The sequence below is a fragment of the Cnephaeus nilssonii genome (genome assembly GCF_951640355.1).
Source record: "Cnephaeus nilssonii genome assembly, chromosome: 9".
Lineage (NCBI taxonomy): Eukaryota > Metazoa > Chordata > Mammalia > Chiroptera > Vespertilionidae > Cnephaeus > Cnephaeus nilssonii.
The window spans coordinates 97,703,278-97,720,532 of record NC_137080.1 but is presented as its reverse complement, the minus strand read 5'-3'; positions in this window follow the sequence as shown (position 1 = coordinate 97,720,532).

Sequence of the window (17,255 nt, the reverse complement as noted above, 5' to 3'; positions counted from 1 at the left end):
TCCTTTATCCTTTATATTTAATCTGGGGCAGCCTTGCCTTGCTTATCCCTCAACTTGCCTCTGTTCATTTTAATCTCCATTACTACACTTAGACCTAAATTTTAAAAAATTGATTTCAAAGAGGAAGGGAGAGAGAGAGAAACATCAGTGATGAGATCATTGATCAGCTGCCTCCCGCAGGCCCGGGACTGGGGGAGGGTGGAGCAGGCAACCTGAGCATGTGCCCTTGGCCATGATGGAAGCTGGGACCTTTCAGTCTGCAGGCCCACACTCTATCCACTGAGCCAAACCGGCTAGGCCAGTGGTCGGCAAACTCATTAGTCAACAGAGCCAAATATCAACAGTACAACGATTGAAATTTCTTTTGAGAGCCAAATTTTTAAAACTTCTTCTAACGCCACTTCTTCAAAATAGACTCGCCCAGGCCATGGTACTTTGTGGAAGAGCCACACTCAAGGGGCCAAAGAGCCGCATGTGGCTCGCAAGTCACAGTTTGCAAACCACTGTCCTATACTAGAGGCCCGGTGCATGAAAATTCATGCACTGGAGTGGGGCGTCCCTCAGCCGGGTCTGCCTCCTCTCACAGTCCGGGAGCCCTCAGGAGCGGGAGGTGACCTGGCGATCAGGGGAAGGTGACGCCCCCATCACACCTCTGCTGCTGCTGCTGCCGGCAGCACAAGCCTCAGGCAGCTCTGGGCGGCTGGGCAGCCACCATCTGAGGCTTGCCTGTGCCTGGGGCCGGCCCTGGGTGGCTGGGGGGCAGGGGGGCTGGGGGACTCTGGAGGCAGGCCCGCAGAGCAGCCAGACCTGCCTGAGGGCGGGCCCGGCCATGCTGGGTGCCTGCCGCCCCGTGAGGCTGAGGGGACTGGGTGCCACCATCTTGTGCCTATGGGCACCGCCATCTTTGAGGGTGTGGCAGACAATTAGCATATTCCCTCCTTATTGACTTGGGCACCACCATATTTGTGAGGGTGTGATGGTCAATTAGCATAGTCCCCTCTTTATTAGATAGGATAATAAAACCCTAATACATATACAAATCGACCTAGGCAGAACTACCACGCACTAGGATGCACACTGACCACCAGGGGGCAGATGCCCAATGCAGGAGCTGCCCCCTGGTGGTCAGTGTGTGCCCACAGGGGGAGTGCCGCTCAGCCAGAAGCTGTGCTCACTGCTGGCGAGCACAGTGGCAGTGGTGGGGGCCTCTCCCGCCTCCGTTGCAGGGCTAAGGACCCCTTGGGGGGTGCCCACCTGTCGGCTTAGGCCCGCTCCCTGTCCTGGACTGCAAGAGGGCACAGGCTGCAGGCCTGGCTGAGGGGAACCACCCCCCCCCCCCCCCAGTACACAAATGTCATGCACCGGGCCTCTAGTTTTTAAAATAAATAGTAACTGGATCAATACAACCAGTTCTGCTAGATTCCCTATTTCTAGTCTTTCCCCATAACCTATTTACATACATAACCTCATGGGAGAGAATCATCCTAAAATCCCCCTAAAATGCTTCTTTCATTCTGTCACTTTTCACTCAGAAATCTTCAAAGCTTCCATTTTTTTTCTTCCAGAACACTGTCCCTACCCTTGAGCAAGGGGTTAAGTCTGAGCTCTGGCCTCCAACATCGGCTGCCATCCTCACTGTCTTCTCACACTGCTGCCAGCCAGGGTGGCTCGACTGTGCTCCCCACACACAGTCCACCACAGGGCCTGCTCGCCAAGCCCCACACACAGTCCTCCACACAGCAAGCATGTCAAACTCAAAGGCTAACTCGGGCCAAATAAACAAGGTGTAAGTTTATGTGGGCTGTAAAATCAAAAGCTTTAATTTTCATAGAAATGTGGGTTTATTTTGATAGAGACATGCTGAATACAAAGGGTTGAAAATAAAATAATAGAACATTTTAATAAAAATTAAAATTTTTTCTTGAACATTAACTTACCAGACACTGAATAACTGCACAAATTAATAAGCATAATGCAAGTAAACCTATTTTTCTTGCTCTCTGAAAGCGAAAAATTTCCTGTTGCACACACCAAACAAGTCAGTCAAAGACTAATGCTGTGGCCATCGGCTGCTAAAATATTTGCTGTTGGTATTAGTGGAGAGAAATGGTGCACCTGCGTGTAAGGTGCGTAAGGGAAATGAATGCAACACGATGACAGTCATCAGTCATTAGCGAACGTTGAAGTTTGTTATTAATAATTATGTACAACAGGATATTATAAAATTTAAGTTATGAAATTTTATTAAAACGTTTCTTACATACCTTATATTGGCTGGGCCACAAAAATATTCGTTGTGGGCCGCATGCAGCCTGCGGGCCGTGAGTTTGACATGCTTACTCTACAAGGCCTGCTCACGGCTCCCCACACACAATCCTCTGGGCCTGGTCACCAAGCCTGTCCCTTCCTGGCTCTGAACCTCAACAAGCAGGCCACATCAATTTGATTTTGATACTGTTAGGGGCAGAAATAGAATATTGGGGACTAGCTATGGTTAAGGGTAATATTAACTGTGCTCTGTTAACCATGATTGTCTTGTGTTGGTTAAAGAAAGGACATTCTAACCTGGCTGGGAGTTGTACGTCCCCAGGACCTGGGAGCCAACCTTTGAATGCAGCCCATCCTCATTCAAGAACTTCCTATTAAAATGGAAAGGTGAACAACCTTGTTATCCAAACAATGGAGTCCCACCCCAACCTGCATAGCCCATGCCTGTAACCCCTACTTCCCCATGTAATCTCCCTCCCACCCTATATCAGCAGCTGGTTTGTGGTGGGGACAGAGCAGATTTCTGTGGTTGACCTGCTGCCAGCAGGATTGGAATAAATGCTCATAAATACAATCAACCCTGTCTCTAATTGGTTCAAGTAGTGACAGGCAGCCAGACCCATTGATTATCCGGTTTCATATTCTGGTTATTTTCTGTCTTAAGACTTTCTTTGACTTGTCTATGTGTGGAACTCTTACCTGAGGTCAGGGCCTTAAGTAACTCTGTGAGGACAGGAGCTCCTCTGCACACCTATTGAATTCCTGTAAATTACTCTTTGTTCCAGTTAGTGTATACCTAATTTCTGACTGGTCCTTTTTCATGTATTTCACATTCTCACTAAGTCCCTTGAAGCTCTCACTAAGATCCTTTAGTAACTTTATAACCATAATTTTGAACTCTGTGTCCAAAGGTTGCTTGCTTCCATTTCTTTCATTTGTGACATGTTTCTTTGTCTCTGCATTTTGACTGCTTCTCTTTGTTTATTTCTATGTATTAGATAGAGCTGCTATGTGTCCTGGAATTGGTAGATTGGCCTTGGGTAGTAGATGTCCTGCAGGGCCCAGTGGCTCAGCCTCCCCAGTCACCTGAGCTGGGAACTCTAGGTGCACCCCTGTGTGGGCTGTGTGCACAATCTTATAGTTGAGCCTTAATTGCTGTAGGTGTCACTGAGAAAATTGACCTCCAGTTCAATTGGCTGTGAGGACCAGCTGCGACTACAGTGGGAGAGCTGCTGTGTAGGAAATACCCCTATGGAGGAGGTCTTGCCTCAGTGGGGCTTTGGTGCTCACTGAGTCTGCCTCTTAAGTGTGTTGCTTGTGGACGTGTAGAGTTGTAATCTGCTGTGGTCAGAAGCTGTCCACTGGATGTACTGGCTCTAGGGCCTCCAAGGAGGTACAAAGTCAGCCACTGCCTGAGACCACCCTGCAGGAACGACAGAGGGATCTGCAGATGGCTGCTACTTGCTATTTGTATTGGATTTGGAAGTGCCCAGGTGAGGCCCAGCTGTGAAGAAGGAAGGCTGGTGCTAGTGCCGGGTCTCGGGCCTTTTATTGATAGGTTTAGGGCACGCTGTCACCAGCTGATGCTTGTTTGAGAGATTTTAGCAGAGTCTGAAGCCTGAGCCAGGACAGGCCGTTCACATGGAAAAGGTTCTGCAAAGAGCGTGGGTGGGGCTGCACATTGGATGGGGTGGGGTCTCAGGGAATCACCAGGACTGAGCAAACAGTGTTCTCCAGGCTGATGGAGACTCAGATATGGCTGCCGGTCAGCTCTGCAATACAGCAGGTCCCAGCACAGGAACAATGACCCTTGTGAGCACTCTCATCTGGGAGAAAGCTGCCCCTGACTTCCTGACCTGATGCCAGACAACCCAGTTCCTCCCCATATGTGTCTGGTCCCCCAAAGCCACCGGTGCTGGGAGTCTGAGTAAATTAGTGTGCCGGCCCTTTAAAAGGAACACCTGGGTCCCCAGCAACCTCTATGTCACTTAGCCACAATCCTGGCTGGTTTTTATAGCTGGTAGTGGTGGGGACTCTTCCCAGCTCTGGAACCCTGGGCTAGGGGTCTGGTGTGGGGCTGGGACCCCTTACCTCCACAGGAGACTGTCTTCCTCCTGATGAAAAAAAATGTCACATGTGGGTGATGGACCAGCCTGTTCCACACCTCCACTCCTCCTACCAGTCTCAGTGTGCTTTCTTCTTTCCTTCTCTAGTTGAAGGACTTCCATTCAGCCAGCTTTCAGGCAGTTCTGAATGATGGTTGTTTGTATTTTAGTTGTAATTTTGATTTGGTTGTAGGAGGCGGCAAGTACAGGCATTTACCTACACTGCCATCTTCAATCAATTACTTTTCTAAACATTTATTCCTAATTCAACACCAGCCTTTGACACTCTTTTATGGTCAAACACGGAGGCTTTTTTTTTTCCTTTTGGAAATATTCCTCTTGTAGTCCTTCTTCTGCGCTATGGTGTACTGATTGCTTTCTAAGTGAAATTAGACAGCCAAGGCGTCCAGGCTGCTGTCACCGCCTGAGCCAGTTAAGCAGAGACAGGGTTGAGTCATTGAGTGTTTATTCCAATCCTGCCCGCAGCCTGGGAGAGCTGCAGGTCAGCCGCAGACATCTGCTCCGGCCCTAGCCAGTTTGCTCAGTGGCTAGAGCATCGGCCTGTGGACTGGAGGGTTCTGGGTTTGATTCTGGTCAAGGACACAGACCCGGAATTGGGAGAAGGACAAAGATTACATGGAGAATTAGGCAATGTGGGCTGGGGTGGGACTCTGTAGTCTGGACAACAAGGTTGTTGTTCTTTCCATGTTAATAGGCAGCTCTTGAGTGAGAATGGACCGCCTTCCACGGTTGGCTCCCAGGTCCCCGGCGTGTACAGTGTCCCAGGGGTTAGGCTGTCCTTCCTTTAATCAGAGCAAGGCAATCACGGCTAAAGAGCAGGATTAATTTTCTTATAACTATAGCTGGTCCCCAATATTCTATTTCTGCCCCTACCTCAGCAGCCTGGAACTTGTCTTCACTGTTCTCCCATGATCGCATCCCCCTCCCCTGCCCCCCCCCCCCCCCCCCCCGACACACACACACACTGGATTACCCATCCTCCTTTTTCTTCGTTTAATCGCCTGTTTGGTGGAACTATTCCTCAGAAGCTTTCTGAGAAAGGGGACATGAGAGGCTTTTTTTTTTTTTTTTTTTGAGAGCGAGAGAGAGATTTTAAGACTGGTGGTTTGGTGGGACCAGAAATCTAGTGTGGAAATTATTTTCCTTTATGGAACAGTGTAAAAGGCGTCACGTGACGTCCTGCACTTCCAGCGCTGCTGTTGAGAAGATGCCTTTCTGAGCCTCATCCTCATCCTCCATAGACATGCGTGTTGCTTTCTTTCAGGGTCTTCGCTTTGTCCCAGGGTCCCGGTATTCACAGCACGTCTCTCGGGCTCTGTCACACGAGGCAGCGGAATGGAGAGCCTCTCTAATCGGAGATGGGAGGTCTTCAGTTCTGGAAAATAGTCCTGTGTTGTGTATGTCTGCCTCTCCTTTCCTCCATCGCCTCCCTTTCTCTTCCCGGAAGCCGGAGTCCTTTGGTGGCGTGCCTTTGACTATGCACCCTCCGCCCCGCCCGCCACTTCCCGGGGAGGGCATTGAACCCCACCCCCTGGGTAAAGCTCCGACTGAAAACTGTGGCGGCTTGTGGTTCACCCACCCGGGCAGGAGGGTCCCAGCCTGCACGCGCTGGAGCAGTCCCCTGCGTGGCTTTAAATGATGAAAAGTTAAGGTTCCACCGAGATTTGAACTCGGATCGCTGGATTCAGAGTCCAGAGTGCTAACCATTACACCATGGAACCCTCCTTAGCTGGCTTCTGCTGGCTATCCTACCAACTCATTTCTCCTAAAAAAAAAAAAAACCCATGCGATATAATTATAGAATATAATTGAAAAAGAGATGGTACTTTGTTCTCTTTCTTTCTTTTTTAAAAGAAATACTAGTTTAAATGAAAGCTCTGCTTCTTCCTCCTAATTGATTTTTTTAAAATTTACAGGAGTTTTTTTTTTTAAATTAGATCTAAGCCCTTTGAAGGAAACGCCCAACACAAGGGTGGGAGGTGGGGTTTCTCTGAATGTTTTCCCGACCTCCTTTCCCGGGTTCTTTCCCCGCTGTCAGGGGCAGGGCAGGGTCCTGATCCGAGAATATTGTTACTTCCGGCGATTTTGATTTCGCCTTCATTTTCAACCCACACAAGGACAAATTGGATTTTTTTCTCCCTGTTCAAAAAGGAGATTTTACCCGAGCTAAATATTAATTATTGACCATGTACCCTTAGTGTATGTCTAGTAGTCCCCCAAGGCTGAATTGCTAAGAAATCCCTGAAACATTTTCAGTTATTCATCCTTTTGTTATATCTCCAACCAAGCAAAATAGCTGCTCAATAAATGTGGGTTGAAGTGAGTATATCTTTTGAAAGGTCAGGAGTGAAGCAGAAAAATTCAAAGACTTTTGGCCAGGTGACAGTAAAGTCCCTTCCCCCCCCCACACACACACACACTCACACACACGCCTGCCCATCTTCACGAACCTCCTAGCTTAAAGGTGGTCTAAGCTAGCTAGCTTCGATGTAGCTGGACCAGGGGCAGGTCTCCCCCACCCCCAACCAAGGTGGCATGTGTATTATTCCATGAGCCACATCCTTTTTTCTTAAAGAGAAAGAAAAATGTTCACTGGTTTAAAACAATACCAGAACTTCAAAAGCCCATTCACTATTCAACTATTGGCTTTAAACTGCTCTCTGAGGAGAGGCCAGGGAGAACTGCTTTTCGACCTTTGCACATTTCCCTCCCTCACCTGCCCCCAGGAGGGTGGGTAACGGCCAGGAAAGCAGGGCAGATGGCCATGGGTTGGTTGGTTGATTTTTTGGTCCCCTCTTAGTGTGATACTGATTTTTGTGCATGTCTGTGTATTGGGATTAAAAACTTTAAAGGTGCAGAACATTATAATATGTTCTATTTTTATCGAGATACAATTATATTAGCTTCAGGGTTGCAACATAATGATTCAGTATTGTATATATTGAGAAATGACCACTGTAATAAATCTAGTTAACATCCAGCACCACAGTTACAATGTTTTCTTGTGATGATAGTGTAAAATTTCCTCTCGTAGCCTCTTTGACACGCACAATACAGTACTTTAACTGCAGTCGTCACAGTTACATTCCAGGACTTTTTTTATCTGACAGCCGTGCGTTTTTCCCTTTTGCTGACCTTCACTCATTTCCCACCCCAACCTGGAGGCTTGTTTATTCCTGACTCTGGAGTCCCTCAGGCTGCACCTTCTCATTGGAATCACCTGCCTGGCTCCTCAGCTGTGGACCGCGCTCCCTTCACAAATCAGAAAGCCATTCTTGCATGCGCATGTTCACGGAAACTTCGCGCAAATACGCATCTGTGTCTATGGTGTGGGGAAGCAAGAGGAACAGGGCTCTGCGTCTGGCAGGGCGCACGGTGCCTGGGGAGAAGCTTCTCCAAAACTTCCAGGGGCTGCGCGGCGCGGGCGGCGGGATGACAGCACCCCGCACAGTTCAGCCGCTCCCGCACAGTTTCGCCTTTGCTGTATTTGCCCGGTTTCGAGTTTTAAAGCTGCGTTTGTATTTTGGTGAGTTCGCTATTTGATTTATGAAACAAATACCCACTCGTTGTAACAACTCAAACTGAAGTGTCTAAAGTAAAAGTTACAATCGCCCCTTCCCTCCTCTGACTCAGCGCGGGGAGCAATGCAGTGTGCGCGGGCGAAGGCACTCTTGGTGCCGGTGCCGGTGCCGGTGCCGGCCCTTCGGAGGCGCTCACGGCCCGTCCCTTCTCCGCGGGCGGGCCCTCCTCTCACCCTCGGTGCCCGCCGGTCACCGCAGGGGGGCGGGGCGGGGGCTGCGGGGAGAACCCGCTTCCCACTGGGACCCGGGTGCGGAGAAGCCGCCGCGGGCGCACGGAGGGAACCAGAGAAGTCGGGAGGCGCGCGGAGGGCAGGGCCTCTCTCTCGCGGGGGACGCGGCCGCTGAGTGGCCAGGCCCGGCCCGGGCAGAGTCCCCGCAGCTCCGGCCGCGTCCCTCGGGTTCACCGGGGAGAGCGCAGACGCTGCGGGGCGGGAGGCTGCGGGGCGGGAGGCTGCGCGCTGCGGTCCCCAGTGGGTGTCGGCTGAGTTCCCCAAACACGGATGGTTACACGGAGGCCTGTGAAGCGCTGGATGCTTCGAAATACGACGATGAAGGGGTCGATGTAGCACACACGCACACGCACACACGCACACGCACACACGCACACACACACACGCACACGCTCATAACGATTTGTGAACTGAAGTAACTGAAGGCCTGTCCGGTGTCGGCGGCCGTTTGAAAACGGTGAGTACGGCGTTACCTCTGACCTCTGGGAAGACAGACGATAGGAACCAACCTGAAGCGGGAGCCTCGGAGCTGTCCACGTCGGGAGTAAAAAGGGGTGTCCCCTGACCGGGTCGGGAGTAAAAAGGGGTGTCCCCTGACCGGGTCGGGAGTAAAATGGGGTGTCCACTGGAGCGCGGGAAAAGGTAGTGGCAGCGGTGGGATTCGAACCCACGCCTCCGAAGAGACTGGAGCCTTAATCCAGCGCCTTAGACCGCTCGGCCACGCTACCGCCTGCCCGGGAGCCCCCGCCCGCACGTCCCCGGAACTGCAGGTCGCTTCTCCCAGCTCTTTCTCTTCCTCTCCAGCCGCCACCCGCCGCCTGCCCCGCCGCCTGCCCCGCCCGGCCTCGCTGCCTCCCGCTGCCAGGTGCGCCCGGAACGGGGGTGCACAGGTGGCCGGGAGGAGGCTCCTGCCCCGCGTGCCACCAACACAGGAAAAGGGGTCCTGCCAACCGGGGGCGCTGAGGACGAGGAGGGGAACATCCGGGCCCGCGCCTCTGGGGAGGTCGAGGAGAGGCCCTGGCCGCCGGCCGCCCCCACCGCCTCGGGCCGGAGCGCCTCCCAGAACCGCAGGGCAGGCAGCGCGGTCCCGCTAAGTCCGGTTGCGGTCCGACGGCGGGTCCGGAGCCCGGCCCCTCGCGGAGCAGCCCCGCCCCGGCCGCCCAGGGAGGCTCGCGGGGAGACGGGTCGGCCCTGCCCTGCTCCGCACCGCTTCAGGTCGCTTTGGGCACTCCTGTCAGTTGCACGTTGTTTTCAAACACTGTGACCCAGGGATTTTGAGTCGCTGCAGCTTACAACGATGCTAGTAAACGTCCTGCGAGCGGGAGCGTGCACCTGCCTCCTTAGCGCAGTAGGCAGCGCGTCAGTCTCATAATCTGAAGGTCCTGAGTTCGAACCTCAGAGGGGGCAGTGCTTTGTTTTTGTTTGGCTTTTTTCTTCTTAAACCTGAACCTAAAAGACAATGAAGGGAGTTGACAAAAATCTTTCTTCTTTATTTTTTTTCTGTAGAAAGTGTACACCATCACCTTAAAAAATCCAATGAAGCCAAACGGTAATTTGCTGTTTAACCCGCCCCCCTCCGCCCCTCTCCGCCCCCCTCCGCCCCTCTCCGCCCCTCTCCGCCCCTCTCCTGCCTCTGGGGCCTCTCCCCGCCTGGTCTGCCGACTCATCAGAGGTGGGGGCGGGGGTGGGGGCGGGGGGCTCCGTCCTGGGCGCCTGTTTTCCGCTCGGAAGGAGCGTTCCGTGACCTCATTCGAACAGAGCGACCCCTTTAGTCCAGCGGAGTCTCCTGAGCCCTCTGTACGGGATAGAGCACACTCCTCCTGGTCTGGTGTCTGCTCACCTTTCCTCTGCTTCACCTTCTTCCCCAGCCGTCAGGCACAGGCCTGTTCAGTGCTCCGGGCTCAGTGCTCCGGGCTCAGGTGCTCCGGGCTCAGGTGCTCCGGGCTCAGGAGCTCCGGGCTCAGTGCTCCGGGCTCAGGAGCTCCGGGTTCAGTGCTCCGGGGTCAGTGCTCCGGGCTCGGTGCTCCGGGCTCGGTGCTCCGGGTTCGGTGCTCCGGGCTCAGGTGCTCCGGGCTCAGTGCTCCGGGTTCAGTGCTCCGGGCTCAGTGCTCCGGGCTCAGTGCTCCGGGCTCAGTGCTCCGGGTTCAGTGCTCCGGGCTCAGTGCTCCGGGCTCAGTGCTCGGGCTGCGGTCATGCTCAGCGGCTGAGCGATGGGCACCCAGGAGCCAACGCGGGGCTGGCTCCGGGCTGGTCAACATCACCTCCTCTCCCAGCCCGCAGCGCGCGAGGCGGTCTTTGTTCCCGGGCCCTTTGTACTGCCCTGGCCTTTGGTGTTTTTATGTGAAAATCAAAATCCGAACTCAATGGAGACTTCTCTGTGTAGCTGTATTAGTTTGCTTTGGCTGCCGTAACTCAATACCAGACTGAACAACAGACATTTATTTCTCACATTCTGGAGGTGACTAGTCCAAGACCCATGTGTCCGCAAGTCGGATTTCCTCTGAGGACTTTCTCCTTGGCGAGCGGACAGCTGCCTCCTGCGGTGTCCTGGCGCGGCCTCCTCTGTGCACGCGCGGCCCCCTCTGTGCACGCGTGGCCTCCTCTGTGCACGCGCGGCCCTGGTGTGTGTGTCCACATTTCCTCTTCTTCTCAGGACCCATTCAGATGGCAGTAGGGCCACCCCAACGGCTCCCTTCTGAATCGCCTCTTATCTTCAATTGCAGTCACGTTTGGAGACGCTGGGTTGGAGCTTCAACATATTAGCTTGAGAGGAGAGATAATTCAGCCCATACATTTCCTTAAACCCCCCTTCCTTCCTCCCTCCCTACGGCAGCTGCCAGTTACTGTAACACTTCACACTTACTTGCCACCTCGTGTGTGTGCCAGGTCTGTCATAGATTTCCAGGGTCTTACAGGGTTCATAGATTTCTTTTCCTCTGATATCATCTTAGTCCTCTAATTCTCCCCCCTCTTTATTCTGATTTAACTCCATTAAAAGGATCCTATTTTCTTATATTTTAGTCTTTTAGCACCCCAATTCACCCTATATTATAAAGATGTAATATGCAAATTGACCATCACTCCAACACCCAAGATGGCTGCCCCCATGTGGTCAAAGATCCTGCCCCCATGTGAACACAAGATGGCCACCACAAGATGGCCAGCAGGGGAGGGCAGTTGGGAGGTACCCGGCCTGCAAGGGAGGGCAGTTGTGGGCAATCAGGCCAGCAGGGGAGGGCAGTTGCGGGGGGACCAAGCCTGCAGGGGAGGGCAGTTGGGGGTGACCAGGCCTGCAGGGGAGGGCAGTTAGGGTCAATTGGGCTGGCAGGGGAGCAATTAGGGGTTGATCAGGCTGGCAGGGAAGTGGTTAGGGGGTGATCAGGCTGGCAGGCAGAAGCAGTTAGGGGCAATCAGGCAGGCAGGCAGGCAGGCAAGCGGTTGGGAGCCAGCAGTCCCGGATTGTGACAGGGATGTCCCAGATTGGAGAGGGTGCAGGCTGGGCTGAGGGACACCCCGCCCCCCGTGCACGAATTTCATGCACTGGACCTCTAGTTTTAAAATAATAGTATAAATGGATGTACATGTACAATGTGCCAATGATTGTTCTAGGCACAACCATCTGAGGAAGAAATTGTTTGTTCATAATGACACAACCCAAATACAGTATTATTTAACTTTCATAATAGTAGTAAAAATGTCTGACATCTATTGAATTGTTACTATGTCCCAGGAACCATTCCTAGAACTTTGCTTGCATTATTTCATCTAACTTCAAGACTCAGATCATGGGGAGTATTCGTCCTTGCCTTTCTTGAAACCCGGTATGGCAGGTGGACTATTATGCCCTCCAGTGATCCCGACTCCTGGTCTTCATCCTCCTGTGTGATCTCCTCCCTGCTGTCTGAGCTGGATACGACGACTAACTTTTAACCAACAGAACATGGCAAATGTGCTTCCGTGATCAGGTTTCGTAAGATTGTGATTTCCGTCTTGTGGGCAGATGCTCTCTTGCCTTCTTGGCCTGTGCTCTCTGCGGAGCAAGCTGCGTGTCCTAGAAAGACGCCCACATGGCAAGCAACGGGGCCACGTCGAGCCAGCATCTTGCCGGGCCCTCCGCTCAGGAGTCCTGGAGGAGCCAAATTCTGCCAACAGCCACGTGAGTTTGAACATGAACCTTCTAGAAGTTCAGCTTCAGACGAGACCTTCGAGGGACCCTGAAGCAGAGGCTCTAGTTGAGACAGGCTGGGCTTGGAAGTGGTAAGAGAACCAACGTGTATTGTTTTAAATCACTCAGTTTGCCATTCTTTGTTGCATAGCAACAGACAACTTCACATACTTGGATTTCTAAATTTGACGTACAGCAGAATCACTTCAGAGTCTTAATTAAAAATCGGATCCCTTGGCCTCCAGCTTAGAATATTCTGGCTCAGTGGGTCTGAGGTGGGATCTACAAACCTGGATTTTTATTTTTTTTTTATTTATTTTTTTATTTTTTTATTTCTTTATTGATTAAGGTGTCACATATTTGTCCTCATCCCCCCATTCCCATCCCACACCCCTCCCCTTGGATGCCCCAACCCTGTTGAACTTAAGCATTGGTTAGGCTCATATGCATGCACACAAGACCTTTGGTTGATCTCTCCCCCCTCCCCCCACCCTCCCCTATCCTCCCTCTGAGGCCCGATAGTCCGATCGATGCCTCCTTGTTTCTGGTTCTGTTCTTGTTCATCAGTCTATGTTGTTCATCATTTCCCCTAGATGAGCGAAATCATGTGTCACTAGAGATATACTTATAAGAATTGAATGTGCGACGAGCAATAATAGTTATGCTGACAGGCAAATGAATCAGTCTGTAGTGAGTTTCTTTCTGGACCAACAGTTCTTTTGAGACCCAATATCAATGTCCACCAGTTCGCTATGAGTACATGTCGGCACTGACCCCTCAGCTCTGGATGGTGGACAAATGGTGGTAATGCAGGTCCGACTCCCTCTGGTTTGGTCTCGGCCGGACCCAGGGGCACTGATTCACCCGGATCCAGGGGCCCACGGCCTCACCTGGACCCGGGGCCAGGCTCACCCGGATCCAGGGGCCCACGGCCTCACCCGGACCCGGGGCCAGGCTCACCCGGATCCAGGGACCCACGGCCTCACCCGGACCCGGGGCCAGGTTCACCCGGATCCAGGGGCCCACGGCCTCACCCGGACCCGGGGCCAGGCTCACCCGGACCCGGGACCCAAGCTCACCCGGAGCCAGGGGCCCGCGGCCTCACCCGGACCCGGGACCCAAGCTCACCCGGAGCCAGGGGCCCGCGGCCTCACCCGGACCCGGGGCCAGGCTCACCCGGAGCCAGGGGCCCGCGGCCTCGCCCGGACCCGGGACCCAGGCTCACCCGGAGCCAGGGGCCCGCGGCCTCGCCCGGACCCGGGACCCAGGCTCACCCGGATCCAGGGGCCCGCGGCCTCGCCCGGACCCGGGACCCAGGCTCACCCGGATCCAGGGGCCCGCGGCCTCGCCCGGACCCGGGACCCAGGCTCACCCGGATCCAGGGGCCCGCGGCCTCGCCCGGACCCGGGACCCAGGCTCACCCGGATCCAGGGGCCCGCGGCCTCGCCCGGACCCGGGACCCAGGCTCACCCGGATCCAGGGGCCCGCGGCCTCGCCCGGACCCGGGACCCAGGCTCACCCGGATCCAGGGGCCCGCGGCCTCGCCCGGACCCGGGACCCAGGCTCACCCGGATCCAGGGGCCCGCGGCCTCGCCCGGACCCGGGACCCAGGCTCACCCGGATCCAGGGGCGCACGGCCTCGCCCAGACCCAGGATTCAGCCTCACCCGGACCCAGGGGCGCATGGCCTCGCCCGGACCCAGGGGCACGTGGCCTCACCCGGACCCGGGGCCCAGCCTCACCCTGACCCAGTTCCCAGCCTCACCCGGACCCAGGGGCACGCGGCTTCACCCGGATCCGGGACCCAGCGGAGTTTCGTCTTCTTGATCCCAATTCCTGTTGGTCAATTCCCTCTCAGCAATTCCTTCGGCCATTTTCTCAGAGTTCCAGGGCAGCCACCGCAGAACTCGTTGGGCGGCGGGCTCGGCGAAGCTCCGGTGTGCCCGGTGCGCGGCGGCGGGCTGGTCCAGGGTGGCTGCGTCGGCCCTTGGGTCTGCAGCGGTGGCCGGTCGCCGAGCGTGCGCACCTGGCCGCTTCTGGGGCGTTGAGATTCTTGAAGGACTCGGAGGTCAGCAAGCGCGTAGTCTCCCGCCCCATGTCTCCCAGGGGCTCGTCTGCCCGTGCTCGGCAGCGAGTGAAGCCTTCCCCTCAGCCGGAGACCGCTGGGGGAACTGCGCCGAGCATGTTCCAGGCCGCCATTGTGTCGCCTGAGCCGTAGTTTTTAAAGTGTGGTCTTTGGGTCACCGGCATCAGCTTCATCCCGCGTACCCCTCTCTTTTATTCTAGTTGTATAGCATCTGCTCAGTTAGCCCTCCGGTGGTTCTGGATGGTGTCCGCTCCGCTCTCCCGTTGTAGTCTCAAAACCGTTGTGGTAGGCAGCAATCAGGCTTCTGCCCTATGCCTCCATCTTGGTCCTTGTTTGTATAGTTAAGTCTTGATTGTTGTTGGTGTCACTGGGAGGAATTGTCCTCCAGGCCTATTGGCCGTGCGGACCCTCTGTGTCTATAAAGGAAGAGTTGCTGTGCGGGAGACACGCCTATGTGCTGGGTCTTGGTGCAGCAAGGCTTCGGCGCTCACTGCGTCTGCCTCTTGAATGTGTCCCTTATGGGAGTGGTCGAAATCTGATGTCATCTCACACCGACCACTAGATGCCTTCGTTTCTGGTTCTCCAATGGAGTGTAGGTCAGCTACTGCCTGTGGCCCCTCAGCAGGAATTACAGCATCCCTTATATTCGTGACCTGTTTCGGTGTCTTCCCCTTTTGGCTGCCTCCCTATCGCTCAGCTTCCCCAATCTCCCTAGGTGGTCGCTCTTGATACCCCCCTTTGTGGGCTGAGTGCAAAGTCTTGGTGTTGTTAAGCCTTGATTGCTGTTGGTACACTGGGAGGATGTGACCTCCAGTCCAATTGGCTGTGAGGATCAGCTGTGTCTATGCCGGGAGACAGCCCCATTCAACTAGACTTGCAAAATTGTAAAAGCCTCTGTGTTCAGCTTGGATGGGGCGGAGTTACAGGGCGGAGCCTACCGCCTTGGCTTCCCGTCAGCCCCGCCCTATGAGGTTCCTGTGTCTCAGTGTCCCTCTGTACTCCCAGCAAACACCTCTGAGAGAAAAGCGCCCTGGAGTTTCGCGCGCTGCCAAACAGTCTAGTTTCTCCCCCAATGAATCTGGATTCCCAGATTCTCTCCCGGAACTGGGTTTCCGTGTAGTCAGAATTGGGGCTCACCTCAGTCTGGCGCTTTTGTCTCCTTCCCTCCAGGGCGACTCAGCGGCACAGTCAACAGCCCATCCTCCGCGCACAATCCTGTGTGCGCCTCCGGTGCTCTGCTCTTCGCCGCCTCTCTGCATCTCTGCCTTACAGCCCAGCTTTCCCCAGTATGAGCATGGCTTCCCCGGGTCTTTCCCGGAACTGGGGTTCAGTGCAGTTGGAACTGGGGGTTCAGCACAGTCCGGAGCTTTTGTCTCCTTCCCGCTAGGGCAATCCAGCGGCACAGGCAACAGACCCTCCTCTGCGCACATTCCCGTGCGCGGCTCCGGCGCAGCTCCTCTGTGTCTCTGTCCCACAGCCCAGACTCCCCCAGCATGAGCCCGGCTTCCCAGGGTTTCGCCGGGCACTGGGGTTCAGTGCAGTCGGAGCTGGGGTTCAGCACAATCTGGCGCTTTTATCTCCTTCCCGCCAGAGAACGCCAGCCAGGCGGCCAGCCGCCCCTTCCTCTCCGGCTCCTTCTTCCCCGCACGCGCGCGGGCTCGTGTCTCCGCCCGTGTCTCCATACCTCAAGCTTTTACGGCTTCTCTGATTTTCCTTGTGCAAACCTGGATTTTTAACAGCGACCTCAAGAGATCTGCTGTGATCAGTTGGACGATACTCTGGACCCCGGCCTCGCACCTGCCCCGCCCGCATCCACCTACCTCCGCGGACTGCTGCTGGGAGGTGGCTTCCTCCCAAGAGTGTCCTTCTTTTCCTTCGGGTCCTCGGGGCTCGTGTGTGGGTGGAACTAGCAGCGCGCAGCTCAGGCTTCCGCGAAGCAGAGCAAAGGCTCCTCGCTTTCCAGACTCATTTATGAACGAGCTCTGTCTCTCTACAGAACCACTGGGAGACAGTGAGGCGAGCACCACAGCTGCATGTGGAAAATCACATGCTTTCAGAAAGGAAGGTATGGAGCATGGGGATTCATTTAAGATAAGGAAAATAGACTGTGTTTTGTGGATAAGAAAAGATATGTGCCATTTATTATTTATGTATTTATTTTTGTTGGAAAGGAAGAAAAAAGAAAGTAATTTTTCCTAAAATAAAATGGTTGTTTTCAAAATTAGAAGGCAAATCATAGGACAAAAACTGGAATGTATATGTAAGTTGCAGAAGGTTTGTGGAGGAGAGATATTAAGAAAATAATCCTATCTAATAAAGAGGGAATATATATATATCCTATCTAATAAAGAGGGAATATGCTAATTGAGCATCACTCCACCACATAGATGGCTGCACCCACAGCTGAGGCCAAGTTCCCATAAGAAGTCTTAATGAGCAATCAGCAGGGACCTGAGGCTGTGCCCTCCCCCGCCCCATGGGGCTTGACAGGGGACCTCAGGACATGCCCCCCACCCTGGCGCCAGGCTGGGGGACCTCAGGCCATGCCTCCTGCCTTGGCACCAGGCCGGGGGACCTCAGACTGCACCCACTGACCAGCAGGGCTTGATGGGGGACCTCAGGTCACACCCCCCCAACCGGCCCCAGACTGGGGGACCTCAGGCCACCCCCACCACCTGGTGGGGCTTGACGGGGGACCTGAGGTCGCACCCCCCACCCAGCAGGCTTGATGGGGGACCTGGGGCTGCACCCCCCTCCTGGTGCCAGGCCGGGGGACCTGAGGCTATGCCCCTCCCTGCCT